Source organism: Pinus tabuliformis, chromosome 8, assembly GCF_031772625.1.
Source record: "Pinus tabuliformis cultivar Carrire ecotype Pingquan chromosome 8, CPIR1, whole genome shotgun sequence".
Classification (NCBI taxonomy): domain Eukaryota; kingdom Viridiplantae; phylum Streptophyta; class Pinopsida; order Pinales; family Pinaceae; genus Pinus; species Pinus tabuliformis.
This window is the reverse complement of record NC_142294.1, coordinates 1,789,952,219-1,789,975,239: the sequence shown is the minus strand read 5'-3', so window position 1 is coordinate 1,789,975,239 and position 23,021 is coordinate 1,789,952,219. Positions and strand designations below refer to the sequence as shown.

Genomic DNA, 23,021 nt, shown 5'->3' with positions numbered 1-23,021 from the left:
TCTGCAATACCATTCTCTTGACCAACCAACAATAAGTAGCAAGATGTGTAATTTAGCCACATAAGCATTATCACCAAAGACTTATAACCATAATGCCAACATTGCATTAGTCGAATCATATGCTCCTCCTGAACCTGTGCCATCTATTCATGTCAAATATGATCATGCATATATCAGCAAGAAGTATCAAGGCATCATCATCATCAAGTTAGGATGAAAAGCACTTCTAAACAACATCTTATGAGTACCGACACATTTCCACACATCATTAGTAGATTGTAACCATAATCAAACAAATAAAATAATTAACTGAACCATATCAAACCCTTTTTCCTGAGTCTGTCCCACTTTTTTTCCTCAAACCAACATATACACGAATGTGCAGCTTCGAACTCACGTACACACGCGACTTGTCTTCATTAAACTTGTGTATGAGATTTAGAACACTAGGGTTCCACACTTTCATCTCCCTCTGAGTCTGTCATGTCTCTATACTCTGTTATGCCACATCTTTCTGATTGTATTTCCTTTTTCTTCCATATCTTCAACTGTGATGATGTTTTCTACTTTTCGTATGGTGCCCAAAATCTTCTCCTGTATTCCTTTGATATATGTCCAAGCTCGTTACATGCATAATGTCTCATATATTTCATATTCCTTCTATGGCAGTTAATGGCTTTGTGACCAAACATATTGCAAGCAAAACAGTACCCCTTAAATTACCTGGAATGTGATGCTCTTTCTGTGTGATGGTCTTGAACCATTCTACTTCTACATCTTGCTGCAACATGCCCAAAATTATGAAATATAGAACATGCAACATTATTCATCGGAGGACATAATAGTCTATCACTTCCATAGTTGGGATTAAGGGATTTTCTTTGAAGACGTTCCTTCTTTGGTTGTTGATGGGCCTCACCTCTCATCTCCTTGGTGAGAATTTCAAATTTTGCATTAGAGTCCCTTGCCACACATTGGGAGCTAGATTCACCTTCAACAGATTCATAAAAACCATGACCAGTTTTGATAGCAGGCGACCTTTGACTACTAAGAATATCATCCAAAATCTTAGTATTGTCTTGAAATCATAATAGTTTATCTTTTTCTTCTAATTTGGCTTTCAAGATATTTACCTCAACGTGATGTTTTTCTTCCTTTTCCAGATATTGCTTCTTTAAGATTTCTTCAGACTTTCTTCCTTCTTCCACTTGTTGCCTTAGTTCGAGAATCTCATTTTCTTGTTCTTCACTTTGCTCCTGCAACATTTGATGTACTATGAAGGCACATTCTAGCTGATATTTTAATCTGGTAACTTCTTCTTTGAGGGTACTCTCCCTTCTTTTAAATAGATCTTGTTGATATATGATATTATCTGATGCTTCACTTGTTTGTTCATCTTCAATCTTAGGTGATTCAGAATTTGTATTCTTTCTTTCACCTAACGGCAGGCTGTCACTCTTCCTTTGAGTTGTCTTCTTCTTCTGACGCGCTTTCTTTCCCATTGTTCTATGGATATCCTTCAAGAGATCAAGCTTCTACGAAAGGACCTGCTCTGACACCAATTGTTGGAAATAGTACTGAGAGGGGGGGCTGAATCAGTATTAGCAAATCAATAACTATTTCATTTCCATAATCATATTCATATATGCTACTTCAGTTAAGGGAACCCGCTTGTACACACAACTATGTTTAATGCAACTAGCGTATATCCAACAAACTTATGATTCAATTAATTCATCATATGTTGATCTTTAATCAGTCCTTCAGAACTTCATTAACCATATAATTAGTAACCAGGTACAATAAGAACAGAGTCGATCATCACACATAAGAAACACACATGAACAACATAATATAAGGTGGAAACCTAATGCAGGAAAGAAACCACCTACTTTCATCTTCCTTTAATATAAGAGAAACCTGTTTACAATCTTGTACTGGTGCAGACCCATACCAGTACACAGGCACCATCCTGTAGAAGGCTACAACCTTCTCTCATTCTCAAACTACTACTGGAAGGGAGCTACAACCCCATAGCTTTTGTACTAGCTGATATGTTTACTAATATGTAGGCGCCGACCTACTAAAGGCTCCAACCTTCAGGCATTTTCCAGCTACTACTGGAAGGGAGCTCCAACCCCTTGGCTCTTGTATTGACTGATATGTTTACAAGTATGCAGGTTCCCACCTACTGAAGTCTACGACCTTCTCTCTTCCTCCAGAGACCATGTTTCATAAATTTTCATACTGGATACTCCTGAAGCACAACACCATAATCTAAAGGCCACGTTTCATCTAAATTTCATACTGGACCCATCAACACCATTAAAGCACAAAATCAGTCACCACTGCAATGCAACCATCAACTACACCTACATCATCAATCTCTAAATCACCCAACACTTAATCACTAAAACCCTATTAATGAAACATAGTCACCAGAACACAGAGCATAATAGAGAACTTTGCAACAATAGCTAGATCAAACTGCAATTTCAAATATCATACTTCATACTGTATACGCTTCTCTGATGAGGCCAACCAACATGTATATGCTCTTTTACTTAAGCAAAACCACGTACAAATCTGCAAATATTTACTCATAACTTTGCGGCTATTTCAAACATTAGTCATACCTAGATCACCTTGGAGGGTGGAACACCCCCACCCAACCTTGAATCACCTCTGATTCCCCCCCAAGTTGAAGATCTTGCCAAGGATTAACTGTCTTGAATTGATCAATGCATTGGGTATTTAATACCCTCTTTCATGATTTAGTTACCATTAGCAACGTCTCTGTTTTATGGACTTTTCAATTTTCCTAGGTATTTTTCGAAAAAGCTTGTCTTTATCTCCCATGATGCTTTTCCACATAAAAGCATGCCTTTATCTCCCTCAAAACCTTCTGCGGCATCTAGTATCGTGGCGACCATTCTGCCTACTGGGAGAGGAAAGAGGAGGTCGGTGATTCTATTCTAGTTCCTATCTCGAATGACGTAATTACATATATAATGAATGACGACCAAGACAATGAGTAAGTGACGCATCCTTATGGTCAAGCACCTAAAGGTCCTATTCTTGTCATTTGAGGATGCGCAAGCAGGCTCGACCACTCGTATCTTTCTCATGGTCGGTAGGTAGAGCTTATTCGGTAGGCTTAGTGGGCGGTATCATAGTAATAATTTACTAGTGCAGTAGGGGATAAGTCCTTCTTCCGATGGATATCGAATCCATCCAAGCTTATCTAGAATCAGATCTAGAAGCTTTATCATTAAAGATTCAACTCTACCTAATTCCTCATGGTATTTGGCAAGAATCTCCTCTCCCTTGGTGCTCCACCCCCAAGTGATTTATTTTATTAATTTATTTAATAACACATTTTCTTTCAATATTAAATATCACCTGGCTTTCCTCAGATTAGGTTTATAATAGTTTATCCCACAAACGAGGGTATCACACCTAGCTTTAGCCCAGGGTAGGTTTACAAATGTTTAACACACAAGGGCGGGTATCACACCTAGCTTTAACTTAGCTTAGGTTTACAATAATTTAGTACACATGAGAATTTAGTACACAAGGGAGGGGTGTTACACCAAGTAAGCAAAATGGGATGGATGATTTGAAGAATGTGATCGAAGCTAACATAATAGTTTTATATGTGATATGGAAGCTAATTTCGATGGTATGAAAGAATATTTGAAGAAATGCATGGAATATTTGAAGAAAGACATGGAAGGCTTAAAGGCTTATAAAATCTAATATTGGATTGAAGACCCACCATATTCCAAAGATCAATACGAGGAAGTTTGATGGAAAGGATCCCATAACATGGATACTATAGATGGAGAAATATTTTGATCTAATGATGTGAAACTATTAAAAAAGGCACATATTGTATCTTTATATTGAGAAACAAATAATTTTTTATGGTATAAAGTGCTTTTTCCTCGTAAACCACTTGTCACTTGGTCAATTTTCATAGAGAAAATGATAACACATTATAAGGATACAAATTGCAACACCTTATTTAGCCAATTGATAAATCTCAAACTAAAGGGTTCAATGGAAGAGCACATTGTGGACTTTCAAAAATTGAATATAAGGGTAAATGATATTCCAGAGAATCAGAGGATTGATGTCTTCATAGGGAATTGAAAGGATAACATTCAAAATGAGGTTCGTCTTTAGGAACTTGATTCATTGGAGAAGGCATTCAGGCTGGAAAGAAAAATAAATTATGGCAACAAGAAATCCTACCACTCACAATTATAAAGATGGAATTGTTGTTGCTCCACAAAAAAATTTGGAAGAAAAAGGAGAAAGTGAGCTTTGTTACAGTTGTGATAACAAATACACTAAAGGTCATAAGTGTGCTCAGAAGAAATTATTTTACATTGATTGTGAGGAGGAGGAAGAAAAGGATCAAGAAACGTCAAAACAAGATGCTATACATGACGAACCAACCCCGGAGGAAGAAGAAATGAATCCTACCATATCTTGTAATTTATTGGTAGGAATTACTGTTCCTCAAATGCTTCCACATTGCTTTGCATGATGAAGGGTTCATTCCAACTATACCACTACTCAATAATTCATCAGAATTATTAGAAGCTATTTCTTCTCATGAAATTCAATAATGGAAATTTTTGTCTCATACAAGCATGCATGCACTTAGTGTGCCAACTATATGTACCATCATGACTCATAATATGAGTGTCATGAGCAAATCATATCATACTAATTCAAGGATGTATCACAAGGATTCTACTAGTTTTTACTCACTTAAGGATTATTTCCTTTGTCAAAACCCTTTGGGATTTATTATTAATAACTTTGTTCTCAAATTTACGAAAATACTTGATTGAAGGTGGAATAATATGTAAATAAACACAAGAAGTCACTATGTGAAATCTTGTGGGAAACATTCTAGCCACCAATATGAAGCAACTCCTTTTTTTGGGTGGGGGAAACTTCTAGTAATTAAATATTAATTACTTTTTGTTAATTTGAGTACTTCATGGGTTTCTCTTGGTGTCGATTCCATTTATGTATCCAAAAATATATTTTAAACAACAAAACATCACATTATTGCTTCAAATTGTATTGTCTATATGTTAGGTTACCCCTATTTAATATAATTGATCAATTATTATTAAAAAATAATGTAATTGTGAAGGGCATATTCTAACTTATAGACGAAATGTGTTGTTTCATGATATCTTTTCTTGTTAATTTTGATGAAAATCTTACAGAGGTTTTTAAAAGCTTGAGTTTAAGTTGTTTAATCACAATCTCACAGAGATTTTGTTAATACTTAAATAATGTAATTGTGAAGGGCATATTCTAACTTATAGACGAAATGTGTTGTTTCATGATATCTTTTCTTGTTAATTTTGATGAAAATCTTACAGAGGTTTTTAAAAGCTTGAGTTTAAGTTGTTTAATCACAATCTCACAGAGATTTTGTTAATACTTTTAAAACTCTTACAGAGATTTTTAAAAACTTGAGTTTAAATTGTTTAATCAAAATCTATAGGGATTTTTAAAAGCTTGAACATAAATTTTTTATTCTCCATAATTCTAGTGCCGAGGAATTTTCACAATGTTGAATCCATTTACACATTCAAAAATGTACTTTAAATTGAAAAGAAATATCTTAAAATTGTATTGCTAAATTTTGGTGAATTTCGTGAAAAGGGTTGTTTCAAGTTAAACTACACCATCACTAAATATTATATGTTAATGATATTTTCTATAAGCTGGACTACACGATTATTAAATATTATATGTTAATGAAATTTTGTATAAGTTAGAATACACCATTATTAAACATTATATTTTAATGAGATTGTCTTTAGCATTAATCACATTATGAAGATTTGGTCAACATTCAGAACTATCTAGTGTGGCCAAATCTTAATGTGATTAAAATGAAAGTCAATCTTAATAATGTGATTAAAACCCATGGGTGGAACTCAAAATCTATAGATTAAATTACTTAAATTAGAGTTTTCAAAAACCTCCGATAAACCTCTCACAAATTTTGGTTACAATTAATTAGAAAAATTGTCATGAAAAATGGCTTTTTTTTTTATAAGTTAAACTACACCTATATAAAATAAATCTTATAAATTAGAAGTGGAAGACCAATTATTAAAAAGGCCGTACATTATCCCAACATCATCTCGTTGATTAATATTCAAATCCTAACTAAATCACGATTAAATCTCAGCACAATAACAAACAAATAGGAATATTTAATAAGGAGGAATAACCAAACATGACTAATATTTAATTACTAGGAGTTCCCAAAAAACATATTGGTCATATGAAGTGGAAAATGATTAATATTAAAAAAATTGCATTGTCCCAGCCTATCCCATGGATTAATATTCATATTATAACTAAACAACCCTTATACTTACACATACTAATAAAAAATGCTTAATATTTAATTACGAAAACCCAAAAAAAATTGTGATATGAAGTGGAAAAAGATGAATGTTAAGAAAGTTGCATTGTCCCTAGCATCATCCCATCTATTAATATTCATATGCTAATTGAACAACCCTTAACTACATGCTAACACAAAATATTTAATATTTAATTACGAGGAGTATTTACTTCTTTGAGTTGTTTTATTGTGCCATTTTTTGAATAATTTTCAAGTTTATTTTAATCTAAGAGAAGATTCATTGAAAGTAAAAGTTTGACTAGTGAACTCTGTAAAATCAAAGTGCCCCAAATATTTTTTAAATTGTTGGATCTATACATGTAGTAAAAAAACAAGTTGAAACAACACAAATCAAGATTTCACCACAAAATATTTCACAGAATCCTAGCTAGAAATCTCAGAGTTACTCCAAAAAGTGGCACTTTAAAAATTTATTATGTGAAACGAAAAACAATTAACATTTATTTAGAGCATTAATTACCATGACTACCATATATAAAATACTAAGATGATGGACCATGTTAGGACACGAGATGACCATTATGGGAGGTAAAAGTTATCATATGAAGTGTAAAATGATTAACATTTAGTTAGGGAATTAATTACCACTACAAGATGGCCACTATAGGAGGTAAAAGTTGTCATATGAAGTGTAAAATGATTAACATTTATAGTTGGCGCATTAATTACCATGACAAGATATAGAAAGAATTGGGAGGTGAAAGTTATCATATGAAGTGTAAAATTATTAACATTTAGTCAGGGAATTAATTACCACTACGAGATGGCCACTATAGGAGGTAAAAGTTGTCATATGAAGTGTAAAATGATTAACATTTAGTTAGGGCATTAATTACCATGACGAGATATAAAAAGTAAAAAATATCCTATGAAGTGTAAAATGATTAACATTTAGTTAGTGCATTAATTACCATGACGAGGTATAAGAAATAGAAATTGTCATATAAAGTGTAAAATGATTAACATTTGGTTAGGGCATTAATTACTCTCACGAGATAGCCACTATAGGAGGTAAAAGTTGTAGCATAAAATGTAAAATAATTAACATTTAGTTAAGGCATTAATTACCATGACGAGACGAATAACAGATACTGAGATCGGGTGGCCATGTTATGACATGGGATGGCAACTATATAAGTTAAGTTTCAGATACAATGGCAAGCAAAGCAAGTTTTGCATAAACTCACATGCAATCTGATTGCATAAAGTTCCATCTATCATCAAATATTTCGCCGTATTGCCAATACTAGGCACATCCATGCATCCTAGGAATTTAACTCCTGATATGGCCATAGCTGGAGCAGCATGGATGTTATTAGGTCTGATTTCGGTGTTGTTGCAAGCCTCCCTGTCTTTTTCTGCAAGCAGCAGGTCCAACGCCATTGACAACTGCTGGAGAAGAGATGCAAATTGGGCGCAGAATCGAATGAAGTTGGCAGATTGTGCTGTGGGCTTCGGAAGCGCCGCCAATGGAGGAAAAGAAGGGCAGATCTACACCGTCACCACCCCTGATGACAATCCCACAAATCCGTTGCCCGGTAGTTTGAGATACGGAGTGACCCGCAAGAATCCACTGTGGATTGTTTTTGCTAAAGATATGAACATAAAGCTTCAGATGCCCCTCTCTTTTGCAAGCCACAAGACTATTGATGGAAGAGGGGCCAATGTTGAGATCAGTAATGGGCCTTGCATCCGCCTTGACAACGTGAACAACGTTATTATTCATGGGTTGAACATCCATGACTGTAAACCCAGCGTCGCGGGTAACGTTGAGGTGACGGAGTCCGTCACCTGGATGACAAAACAGGATCCAGATGCTATATCTATCACTGGTTCTAAAGATATATGGATCGATCACAACACCCTCTCCAGGTGCTTAGACGGTCTCATTGACGTTTCGCTTGCTTCCACAGCTATTACTATTTCCAACAACCGTTTCACTTATCATGACAAGGCAGTTTACTTTAAGCCTGATGGCCGATTTTAGCAATATTTTAAAATTTAATAATAGTTTATGCAGATTGTAGATTTAGGGATTGTGTTGGAATAGTTAAGCAACTAATTTTTTTATTTGTCATCAAATTCTATATTCTAGAAATCTAGAATACTACATAATCTATAGCGATAGTGATTATTCTTTCATTGTATGAACGCATGCAGGTAATGCTTTTAGGCCACAGCGATGACTATGCAGGTGATAAAAACATGAAGGTAACCGTTACCTACAACCACTTTGGACCAGGTGTCATGCAGAGGATGCCAAGGTAAGTTCATCGCACTAAGACTATCCCAGCTTGAAAATACATTAAAACCAGAGAGCAACGACTGCGTTGAGGAACATCCCCTTCTTAGTTGTTGGAATGGTTAGGACGGTTTTGTGTTTTGATTGATTTGTGTTTTCAAAGGGCAAAGAACAGTAGGTTATTGCCAACTGTTACTTAATGGCATGTAAATTTGATCCAAACAAACAGATTAGTCCAAATAGTTAAAAGATTCACCATGGTTTAAAAGATGCATGCATTTTTTTTTCCTCCAGGAAAAAACTTGGATTTTAGCATTAGAAAATAAAATCGCTTTTGGCGGAGACCCATCAGAAATCTATTTAGAATGAATATTTAGGTTTATTATTTAATTTATTCGGAAAGTACAATCACAAATAATGTGATGATATCGAAATTACAAACAAGTGTTATTGAAAAAACACTCAAGTCTTGTTTTAGATTTGTCCATAAATGTCTATGATAATATTCATGGAGTGTCCAGAAATTTCCGAGTAGTGGGTGTGAAGTTCTCTGTATAAATGCTAAAGAGTGAACATATTAAAAGAACATTTTTAAGCCAACTGTCTCAGTCTCACTTTACTCAAGTTATATATATGTTCTTGGTAACATTGTGGTTGTTATTGGATAGGTAAAAGATGGTCGTTAATAGTTTTATGTTTTAAAGTTAAATTTATAAATTATTAATTTTATGCTAAATCTAAATAAATATTAGAAAATTAGGCATAATAATAATATAAAAATTTAATAAATTGTAAGAGTTTATTTTGTTAGTGATGATGAAAAATTGTCATATAAAATATTGTTGTTATATTAATAATATATTTATGGGATAATCAATGTAATAAACTATTAATTTAACCATATTAGAATTACTATTGATAATATTATTAACAATAATATTACTTTTATCAATTTTGTTTTATAAAGAAATGACTAATAATTAATATTTGTGCTATAACTTTAGTTAATGTTATATAAATTAATATTAACATTAATAAATTGTCAAAATATTATTTATCATAATCAATAATAATCTTATTAACCGATACAAAAATGACCTAATATTATTATAAACCTAAAATAATATTATTACATTTCTATCATACCTAAATTTAATATTAAAAATATTAAAGCTAATACCAAAATTCAATATTTAAAAGTAAAATCTAATATCAAAACCTTAAATCTTATATTATAATTATTATGGCTAAAAATATTATTGTTAAATATTTTCTAACCCTAAACATAACATTAAATATAATTAATACACCTAAAATTAAAACCCAATATTTCACCCTAAATTGTTTTAAAAATGGTTAATGATGTTAGGGATATATATATATATATATATATATATATATATATATATATATATAAATGTTTTTCCATGCAAAAAATTCAACTGTGATTGTGCAATCTTCTATATTACCTAACCAGCCAAGTGGTAGATTATTTATATAATTGAAATAATTTCAAATTTTCAAAAAAAAATTAAAATCTTTTGAAATAAATATTCCTAAAGTATCATTAAGATAGAAATAAATATTTTATCTATTGTAGCAAAAAAAATACTAGAAAAATGAACTAGGGTGAGCCATAGTCCATCCCACCATAGCCTCTCACAGCCTAGTCTCTCATAGCTAGTCACCCTCGTGCCAGATCTTAATTCCATAAGTGAACAACTAAAATTAGGGATTTATCACATTTTTTAGGCCATATTTAAAAAAAATTGTGAAGGCCACACACTTAGGGAAAACTTAGTCTCTGTCACATGGTCTATCAATCACACATCTTATTATTCACAATGTTTGAACCTTTATGTTTCTACCATAAATTCTCTTGTCAATTCAAATTTCTAAGTGGGAGAATTTCTAAGTGGGAGAGTATCAGAGAAAAGGTAATGAGAATCCAAAAACCAACTGCTCATAAACTCCTTGATTGTTTCTCGTTATTTTTTATAACCACACCATAACCCTTCATCTTCCTAGTATTTTTATAAAATCTTCCTTGGAATACCAACCATTACATCAAGGAAAAATAATATATATCTAAGGAATGATAGGATTTCTCCCACACCTCCTTGCACTTTTTCCTCCCTAGTAATGCTTTCCCCTAGTTCAATTCTAGAATTTTTATTAACCAAAATAAGCATTACATCATACAACAAAGTTTGACATCATAGCACCAATGCTAGCACCATAGCATTATATGTTCTTAATAACATTACAAAAAATTGGGTAATGAAAAGGGTGTCACAAACCCCTCGACCCCCTTTAAGGAACATCGTTCTTGGAGGTCTACTATATGTAGAACCATTCAATTTAGAAGAACGGATATGCCACTTTCATATCAGTAACATTTTCCATGTCTTTAGTTGCTTCTTCGATAGTGCCTTAAAGCTTTAACTGTCTACTTACCTCTATACCTCTTAGCATTCCACCAAATTACTTAATAGTTTTTGTTGCTTTACAAGGATTACACACGAGACAAATGAAACTCATTCTTTTCTTGGACATTCCCAATGAATTCATGATCCCAATGAGTATGTAAATGGATCGTTAAAAACCAATTCACTCAACTATCCCCTTCCCTAGTAGGCCACACACCTTCCAAGTCCAAGCACCTCCTACTTTGCCTCCCCGATACCTTGGGCAATCCATTACTTGACAAGCATTCCTCACAAAGGAAGATCCTTGAGACTTATATAGTTTTATAACGAAGGAATTTCCCTTTCTTTCTCTAAATAACATAACACATTTTCCATAACATTCTTCATGATGATCAATGTATGTCATAGGTTTCCAACATCACCAGAATGGCCTTGTCCCTAGGATTTTCAACTTCATAACCATCATCTATCATTCTTGGATAGATGATCATTTCACCTATATCTTGAGCATATAGTTTCCATGAGATTAATCAAAATAATTTAAATCAATTTCTCTTCATTTTTCCTTTCTTTTACAAACTTATTTCATATAGGAATAAGATTTCATAAATATGGATTCTCCTCATGATGTTTGAATACATTAGGTCCCTATACTACTAGTGTAACCCCTTATTGTTATTAGTGCAACCCCCATTATTATATTGTTGTACCGATGTAGTCCACATATTGTTATTATTGTGCCCCATAGAAGCCCACTTTTGTTATTGTTGTGCATTTATATTATTATTGTTATGTCGGCTCTGATTATATTATGACCCCTTAGACGCCTATATATAGAAAGGACGTCTTGTCATTTGTAGCATCCAAATTTTTTTCATTTGTGTAATGTAAACGAGGTTTCCCCTCGAAGAGGCTGATTTTCAAGTCGTTGATCTATCTTTTCTATCTTCTTGTGAGTTGTTTCCATAACATTTGGTTCCAAATCTTTGGATTCTATGGCTTCGGAAGCGCCGCCAATGAAGGAAAAGAAGGGCAGATCTACACCGTCACCACCCCTGATGACAATCCCACAAATCTGTTGCCCGGTAGTTTGAGATATGGAGTGACCCGCAAGAATCCACTGTGGATTGTTTTTGCGAAAGATATGAACATAAAGCTTCAGATGCCCCTTTCTGTTGCAAGCCACACGACTATTGATGGAAGAGGGGCCAATGTTGAGATCAGTAATGGGCCTTGCATCCGCCTTGACAACGTGAACAACATTATTATTCATGGGTTGAACATCCATGACTGTAAACCCAGCGTCGCGGGTAATGTTGACGTGACGGAGTCCGTCACCTGGATGACAAAACAGGATCCATATGCTATATCTATCACTGGTTCTAAAGATATATGGATCGATCACAACACCCTCTACAGGTGCTTAGACGGTCTCATTGATGTTTCACTTGCTTCGACAGCTATTAATATTTCCAACAAACGTTTCACTTATCATGACAAGGCAAGTTTACTTAAAGCCTGATGGCTGATTTTAGCAATATTTTAAAATTTAATAATACTTTATGCAGATTGTAGATTTAGGGATTGTGTTGGAATAGTTAAGCAACTAATTTTTTTTATTTGTCATCAAATTCTATATTCTAGAAATCTACAATACTACATATTCTATAGCGATAGTGATTATTCTTTCATTGTATGAACGCATGCAGGTAATGCTTTTAGGCCACAGCGATGACTATGCAGGTGATAAAAACATGAAGGTAACCGTTACCTACAACCACTTTGGACCAGGTGTCATGCAGAGGATGCCAAGGTAAGTTCATCGCACTAATACTATCCCAGCTTGAAAATACGTTAAAACCAGAGAGCAACGACTGCGTTGAGGAACATCCCCCTCTTAGTTGTCGGAATGGTTAGGACGATTTTGTGTTTTGATTGATTTGTGTTTTCAAAGGGTAAAGAACAGTAGGTTATTGCCAACTGATTAGTTAATGGCATGTAAATTTGATCCAAACAAACAGATTAGTCCAAATAGTTAAAAGATTCACCATGTTTTAAAAGATGCATGCATTTTTTTTTACCTCTAGGAAAAAAATTGGATTTTAGTATTAGAAAATAAAATCACTTTCTACAGATACATGTTTAGTATATTTTAGTGGATCAGTTTAAAATTTGGCGGAAATGAATCAGTAATCTATTTAGAATGAATATTTAGGTTTATTATTTAATTTATCCATAAAAGGCCTATGATAATATTCTCGGAATCTAGCATTTACGAGTGTCCAGAAATTTCCGAGTAGTGGGTGTGAACTTCTCTGTATAAATGCTAAATACTAAACATATTAAATGAATATACATGCTAAATAACCATAATAATTATGTCCCATACCTTTAGCTAATTTAGCCCTTAATACAGGATCATTTAGGTCAGGTTTCTATTTTATTGGGATAAGTAGATCTTTATGGATCTATCCCCCGAAAGAACCGGACATGCCAATTTTTATCATCTGGCTCGAACAATAACTGGAGGAAGTATATATCACTTATTTTTTCCCGTGATGGAAGACGAATTGGAAAAATAGGAACTAATAATGTCTATGATCATCCATCATTGGTCATTTTATTATTCCAGTTAAATGCTCATGAAGCAAGTAAGCTCACAAATTCGATCTTGATCGATATGCCTTTTGGACCATCTTAGTCCTTGTAATCAGATTCATATGTGCTACTTCAGTTAAGGTAGCCCGCATGTACACATAATTGTGTTTAATGCAACTAGCGTATACCAAAAAACTTATGATTCAGTTAATTCATCATATGTTGATCTTTAATCAGTGCATCAGAAATTCATTAACCATATAAATAGTAACCAAGTGTAGTAAAAGCAGAACAAATCATCACACATAAGAAACACACATGAGCACCATGATATAAGGTGGAAACCCAATGCGGGACAAAAACCACTTGCTTTTGTCTTACTTTAATATAAGAAAAACTTGTTTACAATATTGTACTGGTGTAGACTCATACCTGTATGCAGGCAGCCACCTGTAGAATGCTATAGCCTTCTCTCTTTCTCCAGCTACTACTCGAAGGGAGCTACAACCCCCTAGCTCTTTTCCATATTCCCCCTGAGTACATGCTGAAATCTCCAATTGAGCTCTTCCTTTTTACGTGCTGAGATGTACCAATCCGTCCATGCTCCTCCCAAGCACAAGCAGAGTTTGCAAATATATTTTTCAAAAGAATAATGTGACTCTACAACTCAACTAAGTGAGTATGACATTCCTATCGCCAATCACTTATACATACATCAATCTCCCAACCAAGTGGGGATACACCATTTTGACTCATCCACCCAACCAAGTGGGGATATACCAAATGTTTATACATGGCTAAGATAGACATTGTTACATCATCCTTCCCATGAAAAGTGGGTTTAAAAATTACATCATATGACTCATGGGTCTTCAAAAGAAATACATGACATTTTTAACAAAGACCAAAGACGTAAACAAGACCATGATAGTCATTAGCTACTATAATACACCATGTGGTCTGCACCATAAGCATCTCTCATCAACATCAGCAACCTATAATCTGCGATACCATTCTCTTGACCAACCAACAATAAGTAGCAAGATGTATAATTTAGCCACATAAGCATTATCACCAAAGACTTATAACCATAATGCCAACATTGCATTAGTCGAATCATATGCTCCTCCTGAACCTGTGCCATCTATTCATGTCAAGTATGATCATGCATATATCAGCAAGAAGTATCAAGGCATCATCGTCATCAAGTTAGGATGAAAAGCACTTCTAAACAACATCTTATGAGTACCGACACATTTCCACACATCATTAGTAGATTGTAACCATAATCAAACAAATAAAATAATTAACTGAACCATATCAAACCCTTTTTCCTGAGTCTGTCCCACTTTTTTTCCTCAAACCAACATATACGCGAATGTGCAGCTTCGAACTCACGTACACACGCGACTTGTCTTCATTAAACTTGTGTATGAGATTTAGAACACTAAGGTTCCACACTTTCATCTCCCTCTGAGTCTGTCATGTCTCTATACTCTGTTATGCCACATCTTTCTGATTGTATTTCCTTTTTCTTCCATATCTTCAACTGTGATGATGTTTTCTACTTTTCGTATGGTGCCCAAAATCTTCTCCTGTATTCCTTTGCTATATGTCCAAGCTTGTTACATGCATAACGTCTCACATATTTCATATTCCATCTATGGTAGTTAATGGCTTTGTGACCAAACATATTGCAAGCAAAACAATACCCCTTAAATTACCTGGAATGTGATGCTCTTTCTGTGCGATGGTCTTGAACCATTCTACTTCTACATCTTGCTACAACATGCCCAAAATTATGAAATATAAAACATGCAACATTATTCATCGGAGGACATAATAGTCTATCACTTCCATAGTTAGGATTAAGGGATTTTCTTTGAAGACGTTCTTTCTTTGGTTGTTGATGGGCCTCACCTCTCATCTCCTTGGTGAGAATTTCCAATTTTGCATTAGAGTCCCTTGCCACACATTCTGAGCTAGATTCACCTTCAACAGATTCATAAAAACCATGACTAGTTTTGATAGCACGCGACCTTTGACTACTAAGAATATCATCCAAAATCTTAGTATTGTCTTGAAATCATAATAGTTTATCTTTTTCTTCTAATTTATATTTCAAGATATTTACCTCAACGTGATGCTTTTCTTCCTTTTCCATATATTGCTTCTTTAAGATTTCTTCACACTTTCTTCCTTCTTCCACTTGTTGCCTTAGTTTGAGAATCTCATTTTCTTGTTCTTCACTTTGCTCCTGCAACATTTGATGTACTATGAAGGCACATTCTAGCTGAGATTTTAATCTGGTAACTTCTTCTTTGAGGGCACTCTCCCTTTTATTAAATAGATCTTGTTGATCTATGATATTATCTGATGCTTCACTTGTTTGTTCATCTTCAATCTTAGGTGATTCAGAATTTGAATTCTTTCTTTCACCTAACGACAGGCTGTCACTCTTCCTTTGAGTTGTCTTCTTCTTCTGATGCGCTTTCTTTCCCATTGTTCTATGGATCTCCTTCAAGAGATCAAGCTTCTACGAAAGGACCTGCTCTGACACCAATTGTTGGAAATAGTACTGAGAGGGGGGGCTGAATCAGTATTAGCAAATCAATAACTATTTCATTTCCATAATCAGATTCATATATGCTACTTTAGTTAAGGGAACCCGCGTGTACACACAACTATGTTTAATGCAACTAGCGTATATCCAGCAAACTTATGATTCAATTAATTCATCATATGTTGATCTTTAATCAGTCCTTCAGAACTTCATTAACCATATAAATAGTAACCAGGTACAATAAGAACAGAGTAGATCATCACACATAAGAAACAAACATGAACAACAAAATATAAGGTGGAAACCTAATGCAGGAAAGAAACCACCTACTTTCATCTTCCTTTAATATAAGAGAAACCTGTTTACAATCTTGTACTGGTGCAGACCCATACCAGTACACAGGCACCATCATGTGGAAGGCTACAACCTTCTCTCATTCTCAAACTACTACTGGAAGGGAGCTACAAACCCCTAGCTCTTGTACTAGCTGATATGTTTACTAATACGTAGGCCCTGACCTACTAAAGGCTCCAACCTTCAGGCATTTTCCAGCTACTACTGGAAGGGAGCTCCAACCCCCTGGCTCTTGTATTGACTGATATGTTTACAAGTACGTAGGTGCCCACCTACTGAAGTCTACGACCTTCTCTCTTCCTCCAAAGACCATGTTTCATAAATTTTCATACTGGATACTCCTAAAGCACAACACCATAATCTAAAGGCCACGTTTCATCTAAATTTCATACTGGACCCATCAACAACATTAAAGCACAAAATCAGTCACCACTGCAAAGCAACCATCAACTACACCTACATCATCAATCTCTGAATCACCCAACACTCAATCACTGAAACCCTATTAGCGAAACACAGTGACCAGAACACAGAGCAGAATAGAGAACTTTGAAACAATAGCTAGATCAAACTGCAATTTCAAATATCATACTTCATACTGTATACGCTTCTCTGATGAGGCGAACCAACATGTATATGCGCTTTTACTTAAGCAAAACCACGTACAAATCTGCAAATATTTACTCATAACTTTGCAGCTATTTCAAACATTAGTCATACCTAGATCATCTTGGAGGGTGGAACACCACCACCCAACCATGAATCACCTCTGATTCCCCCCCAAGTCGAAGATCTTGCCAAGGATTAACTGTCTTGAATTGATCAATGCATTGGGTATTTAATACCCTCTTTCATGATTTAGTTACCATTAGCAACGTCTCAGTTTTATGGACTTTTCAATTTTCCTAGGTATTTTTCGAAAAAGCTTGTCTTTATCTCCCATGATGCTTTTCCACATAAAAGCATGCCTTTATCTCCCGCAAATCTTTTATTTTCGATGGATCTTTATCTCCCATCCATCCGATGGATATCGAATCCCTCCAAGCTTATCTAGAATCAGATCTAGAAGCTTTATCATTAAAGATTCAACTCTATCTAATTCCTCATGGTATTTGGCAAGAATCTCCTCTCTCTTGGTGCTCCACCCCCAAGTGATTTATTTTATTAATTTATTTAATAACACATTTTCTTTCAATATTAGATATCACCTGGCTTTCCTCAGATTAGGTTTATAATAGTTTATCCCACAAACGAGGGTATCACACCTAGCTTTAACCCAGGGTAGGTTTACAAATGTTTAACACACAAGGGCGGGTATCACACCTAGCTTTAACTTAGCTTGGGTTTACAATAATTTAGTACACATGAGAATTTTGTACACAAGGGAGGGGTGTTACACCAAGTAAGCAAAATGGGATGGATGATTTGTAGAATGTGATCGAAGCTAACATAATAGTTTTATATGTGCCATGGAAGCTAATTTCGATGGTATGAAAGAATATTTGAAGAAATTCATGGAATATTTGAAGAAAGACATGGAAGGCTTAAAGGCTTATAGAATCTAATATTGGATTGAAGACCCACCGTATTCCAAAGATCAATACGAGGAAGTTTGATGGAAAGGATCCCATAACATGGATACTATAGATGGAGAAATATTTTGATCTAATGATGTGAAACTATTACAAAAGGCACATATTGTATCTTTATATTGAGAAACAATTAATTTTTTTATCGTATAAAGTGTTTTTTCCTCGTAAACCACTTGTCACTTGGTCAATTTTCATAGAGAAAATGATAACACATTATAAGGATACAAATAGCAACACCTTGTTTAGCCAATTGATAAATCTCAAACTAAAGGGTTCAATGGAAGAGCACATTGTGGACTTCCAAAAATTGAATATAAGGGTAAATGATATTCCAGAGAATCAGAGGATTGATGTCTTCATAGGGAATTGAAAGGATAACATTCAAAATGAGGTTCGTCTTTAGGAACTTGATTCATAGGAGAAGGCATTCAGGCTGGAAAGAAAAATAAATTATGGCAACAAGAAATCCTACCACTCACAATTATAAAGATGGAATTGTTGTTGCTCCACAAAAAAATCTGGAAGAAAAAGGAGAAAGCGAGCTTTGTTACAGTTGTGATAGCAAATACACTAAAGGTCATAAGTGTGCTCAGAAGAAATTATTTTACATTGATTGTGAGGAGGAGGAAGAAAAGGATCAAGAAACGTCAAAACAAGATGCTATACATGACGAACCAACCCCAGAGGAAGAAGAAATGAATCCTACCATATCTTGTAATTTATTGGTAGGAATTATTGTTCCTCAAATGCTTCCACATTGCTTTGCATGATGAAGGGTTCATTCCAATTATACCACTACTCAATAATTCATCAAAATTATTAGAAGCTATTTCTTCTCATGAAATTCAATAATGGAAATTTTTGTCTCATACAAGCATGCATGCACTTAGTGTGCCAACTATATGTACCATCATGACTCATAATATGAGTGTCATGAGCAAATCATATTATAATAATTCAAGGATGTATCACAAGGATTCTACTAGTTTTTACTCACTTAAGGATTATTTCCTTTGTCAAAACCCTTTGGGATTTATTATTAATAACTTTGTTCTCAAATTTACGAAAATACTTGATTGAAGGTGGAATAATATGTAAATAAACACAAGAAGTCACTATGTGAAATCTTGTGGGAAACATTCTAGCCACCAGTATGAAGCAACTCCTTTTTTTTGGGTGGGGGAAACTCCTAGTAATTAAATATTAATTATTGTTTGTTAATTTGAGTACTACATGGGTTTTTCTTGGTGTCGATTCCATTTATGTGTCCAAAAATATAATTTAAACAACAAAAAATCACATTATTGCTTCAAATTGTATTGTCTATATGTTAGGTTACCCCTATTTAATATAATTGATCAATTATTATTAAAAAATAATGTAATTGTGAAGGGCATATTCTAACTTATAGAAGAAATGTGTTGTTTCATGATATCTTTTCTTGTTAATTTTGATGAAAATCTTACAGAGGTTTTTAAAAGCTTGAGTTTAAGTTGTTAAATCAAAATCTCACAGAGATTTTGTTAATACTTTTAAAACTCTTACAGAGATTTTTAAAAACTTGAGTTTAAATTGTTTAATCAAAATCTATAGGGATTTTTAAAAGCTTGAACATAAATTTTTTATTCTCCATAATTCTAGTGCCGAGGAATTTTCACAATGTTGAATCCATTTACACATTCAAAAATGTATTTTAAATTGAAAAGAAATATCTTAAAATTGTATTGCTAAATTTTGGTGAATTTCGTGAAAAGGGTTGTTTCGTCTATAAGTTAAACTACACCATCACTAAATATTATATGTTAATGATATTTTCTATAAGCTGCACTACACGATTATTAAATATTATATGTTAATGAAATTTTCTATAAGTTAGAATACACCATTATTAAACATTATATTTTAATGAGATTGTCTTTAGCATTAATCACATTATGAAGATTTGGTCAACATTCAGAACTATCCAGTGTGGCCAAATCTTAATGTGATTAAAATGAAAGTCAATCTTAATAATGTGATTAAAACCCGTGGGTGGAACTCAAAATCTATAGATTAAATTACTTAAATTAGAGTTTTTAAAAACCTCCGATAAACCTCTCACAAATTTTGGTTACAATTAATTAGAAAAATTGTCATGAAAAATGGCTTTTTTTTTTATAAGTTAAACTACACCTATATAAAATAAATCTTATAAATTAGAAGTGGAAGACCAATTATTAAAAAAACGTACATTATCCCAACATCATCTCGTTGTTTAATATTCAAATCCTAACTAAACCACGATTAAATCTCAGCACAATAACAAACAAATAGGAATATTTAATAAGGAGGAATAACCAAACATGACTAATATTTAATTACTAGGAGTTCCCCAAAAACATATTGGTCATATGAAGTGGAAAATGATTAATATTAAAAAAATTGCATTGTCCCAGCCTATCCCATGGATTAATATTCATATTATAACTAAACAACCCTTATACTTACACATACTAATAAAAAATGCTTAATATTTAATTACGAAAACCCAAAAAAAATTGTTATATGAAGTGGAAAAGGATTAATGTTAAGAAAGTTGCATTGTCCCTAGCATCATCCCATCTATTAATATTCATATGCTAATTGAACAGCCCTTTAAATTGTTGGATCTATACATGTAGTAAACAAACAAGTTTAAACAACACAAATCAAGATTTCACCACAAAATATTTCACAGAATCCTAGCTAGAAATCTAGGAGTTACTCCAAAAAGTGGCACTTTAAAAAATTATTATGTGAAACGAAAAACAATTAACATTTATTTAGAGCATTAATTACCATGACTACCATATATAAAATACTAAGATGATGGACCATGTTAGGACGAGATGACCACTATGGGAGGTAAAAGTTATCATATGAAGTGTAAAATGATTAACATTTAGTTAGGGAATTAATTACCACTACGAGATGGCCACTATAGGAGGTAAAAGTTGTCATATGAAGTGTAAAATGATTAACATTTATAGTTGGTGCATTAATTACCATGACAAGATATAGAAAGAATTGGGAGGTGAAAGTTATCATATGAAGTGTAAAATGATTAACATTTAGTCAGGGAATTAATTACCACTACGAGATGGCCACTATAGGAGGCAAAAGTTGTCATATGAAGTGTAAAATGATTAACATTTAGTTAGGGCATTAATTACCATGACGAGATATAAAAAGTAAAAAATGTCCTATGAAGTGTAAAATGATTAACATTTAGTTAGTGCATTAATTACCCTGACGAGGTATAAGAAATAGAAATTGTCATATAAAGTATAAAATGATTAACATTTGGTTAGGGCATTAATTACTCTCACGAGATAGCCACTATAGGAGGTAAAAGTTGTAGCATAAAATGTAAAATAATTAACATTTAGTTAAGGCATTAATTACCATGACGAGACGAATAACAGATACTGAGATCGGGTGGCCATGTTATGACATGGGATGGCAACTATATAAGTTAAGTTTCAGATACAATGGCAAGCAAAGCAAGTTTTGCATAAACTCACATGCAATCTGATTGCAAAAAGTTCCATCTATCATCAAATATTTCGCCGTATTGCCAATACTAGGCACATCCATGCATCCTAGGAATTTAACTCCTGATATGGCCATAGCTGGAGCAGCATGGATGTTATTAGGTCTGATTTCGGTGTTGTTGCAAGCCTCCCTGTCTTTTTCTGCAAGCAGCAGGTCCAACGCCATTGACAACTGCTGGAGAAGAGATGCAAATTGGGCGCAGAATCGAATGAAGTTGGCAGATTGTGCTGTGGGCTTCGGAAGCGCCGCCAATGGAGGAAAAGGAGGGCAGATCTACACCGTCACCACCCCTGATGACAATCCCACAAATCCGTTGCCCGGTAGTTTGAGATATGGAGTGACCCGCAAGAATCCACTGTGGACATAAAGCTTCAGATGCCCCTCTCTGTTGCAAGCCACAAGACTATTGATGGAAGAGGGGCCAATGTTGAGATCAGTAATGGGCCTTGCATCCGCCTTGACAACGTGAACAACATTATTATTCATGGGTTGAACATCCATGACTGTAAGCCCAGCGTCGCGGGTAACGTTGAGGTGACGGAGTCCGTCACCTGGATGACAAAACAGGATCCAGATGCTATATCTATCACTGGTTCTAAAGATATATGGATCGGTCACAACACCCTCTCCAGGTGCTTAGACGGTCTCGTTGACGTTTCGCTTGCTTCCACAGCTATTACTATTTCCAACAACCGTTTCACTTATCATGACAAGGCAAGTTTACTTAAAGCCTGATGGCCGATTTTAGCAATATTTTAAAATTTAATAATAGTTTATGCAGATTGTAGATTTAGGGATTGTGTTGGAATAGTTAAGCAACTAATTTGGATACGGTTTTGTGTTTTGATTGATTTGCGTTTTCAAATGGCAAAGAACAGTAGGTTATTGCCAACTGATTAGTTAATAGCATGTAAATTTGATCCAAACAAACAGATTAGTCCAAATCGTTAAAAGATTCACCATGTTTTAAAAGATGCATGCATTTTTTTGCAGATATATGTTTAGTATATTTTAGTGGATCAGTTTAACATTTGGCGGAAACCCATCAGAAATCTATTTAGAATGAATATTTAGGTTTATTATTTAATTTATTCGAGAAGTACAATCACAAGTAATGTGATATCGAAATTACACACAAGTGTTATTGAAAAAACACATAAGTCTTGTTTTAGATTTGTCCATAAAAAGTCTATGA

At 34.0% G+C, this 23,021-nt stretch overlaps 3 pseudogenes; all 3 read left to right on the top strand.

Annotated features, from left to right (window-relative positions):
* The first annotated feature begins 7,760 nt into the window (after positions 1-7,760).
* Positions 7,761-8,743, top strand: LOC149243379 (pectate lyase 1 pseudogene; annotated as a pseudogene).
* A 482-nt stretch (positions 8,744-9,225) lies between these two features.
* LOC149243378 (pectate lyase pseudogene) lies at positions 9,226-12,963 on the top strand (annotated as a pseudogene).
* Positions 12,964-21,893: 8,930 nt separating this feature from the next.
* Positions 21,894-22,561, top strand: LOC149243377 (pectate lyase 1 pseudogene; annotated as a pseudogene).
* Positions 22,562-23,021: the final 460 nt, after the last annotated feature.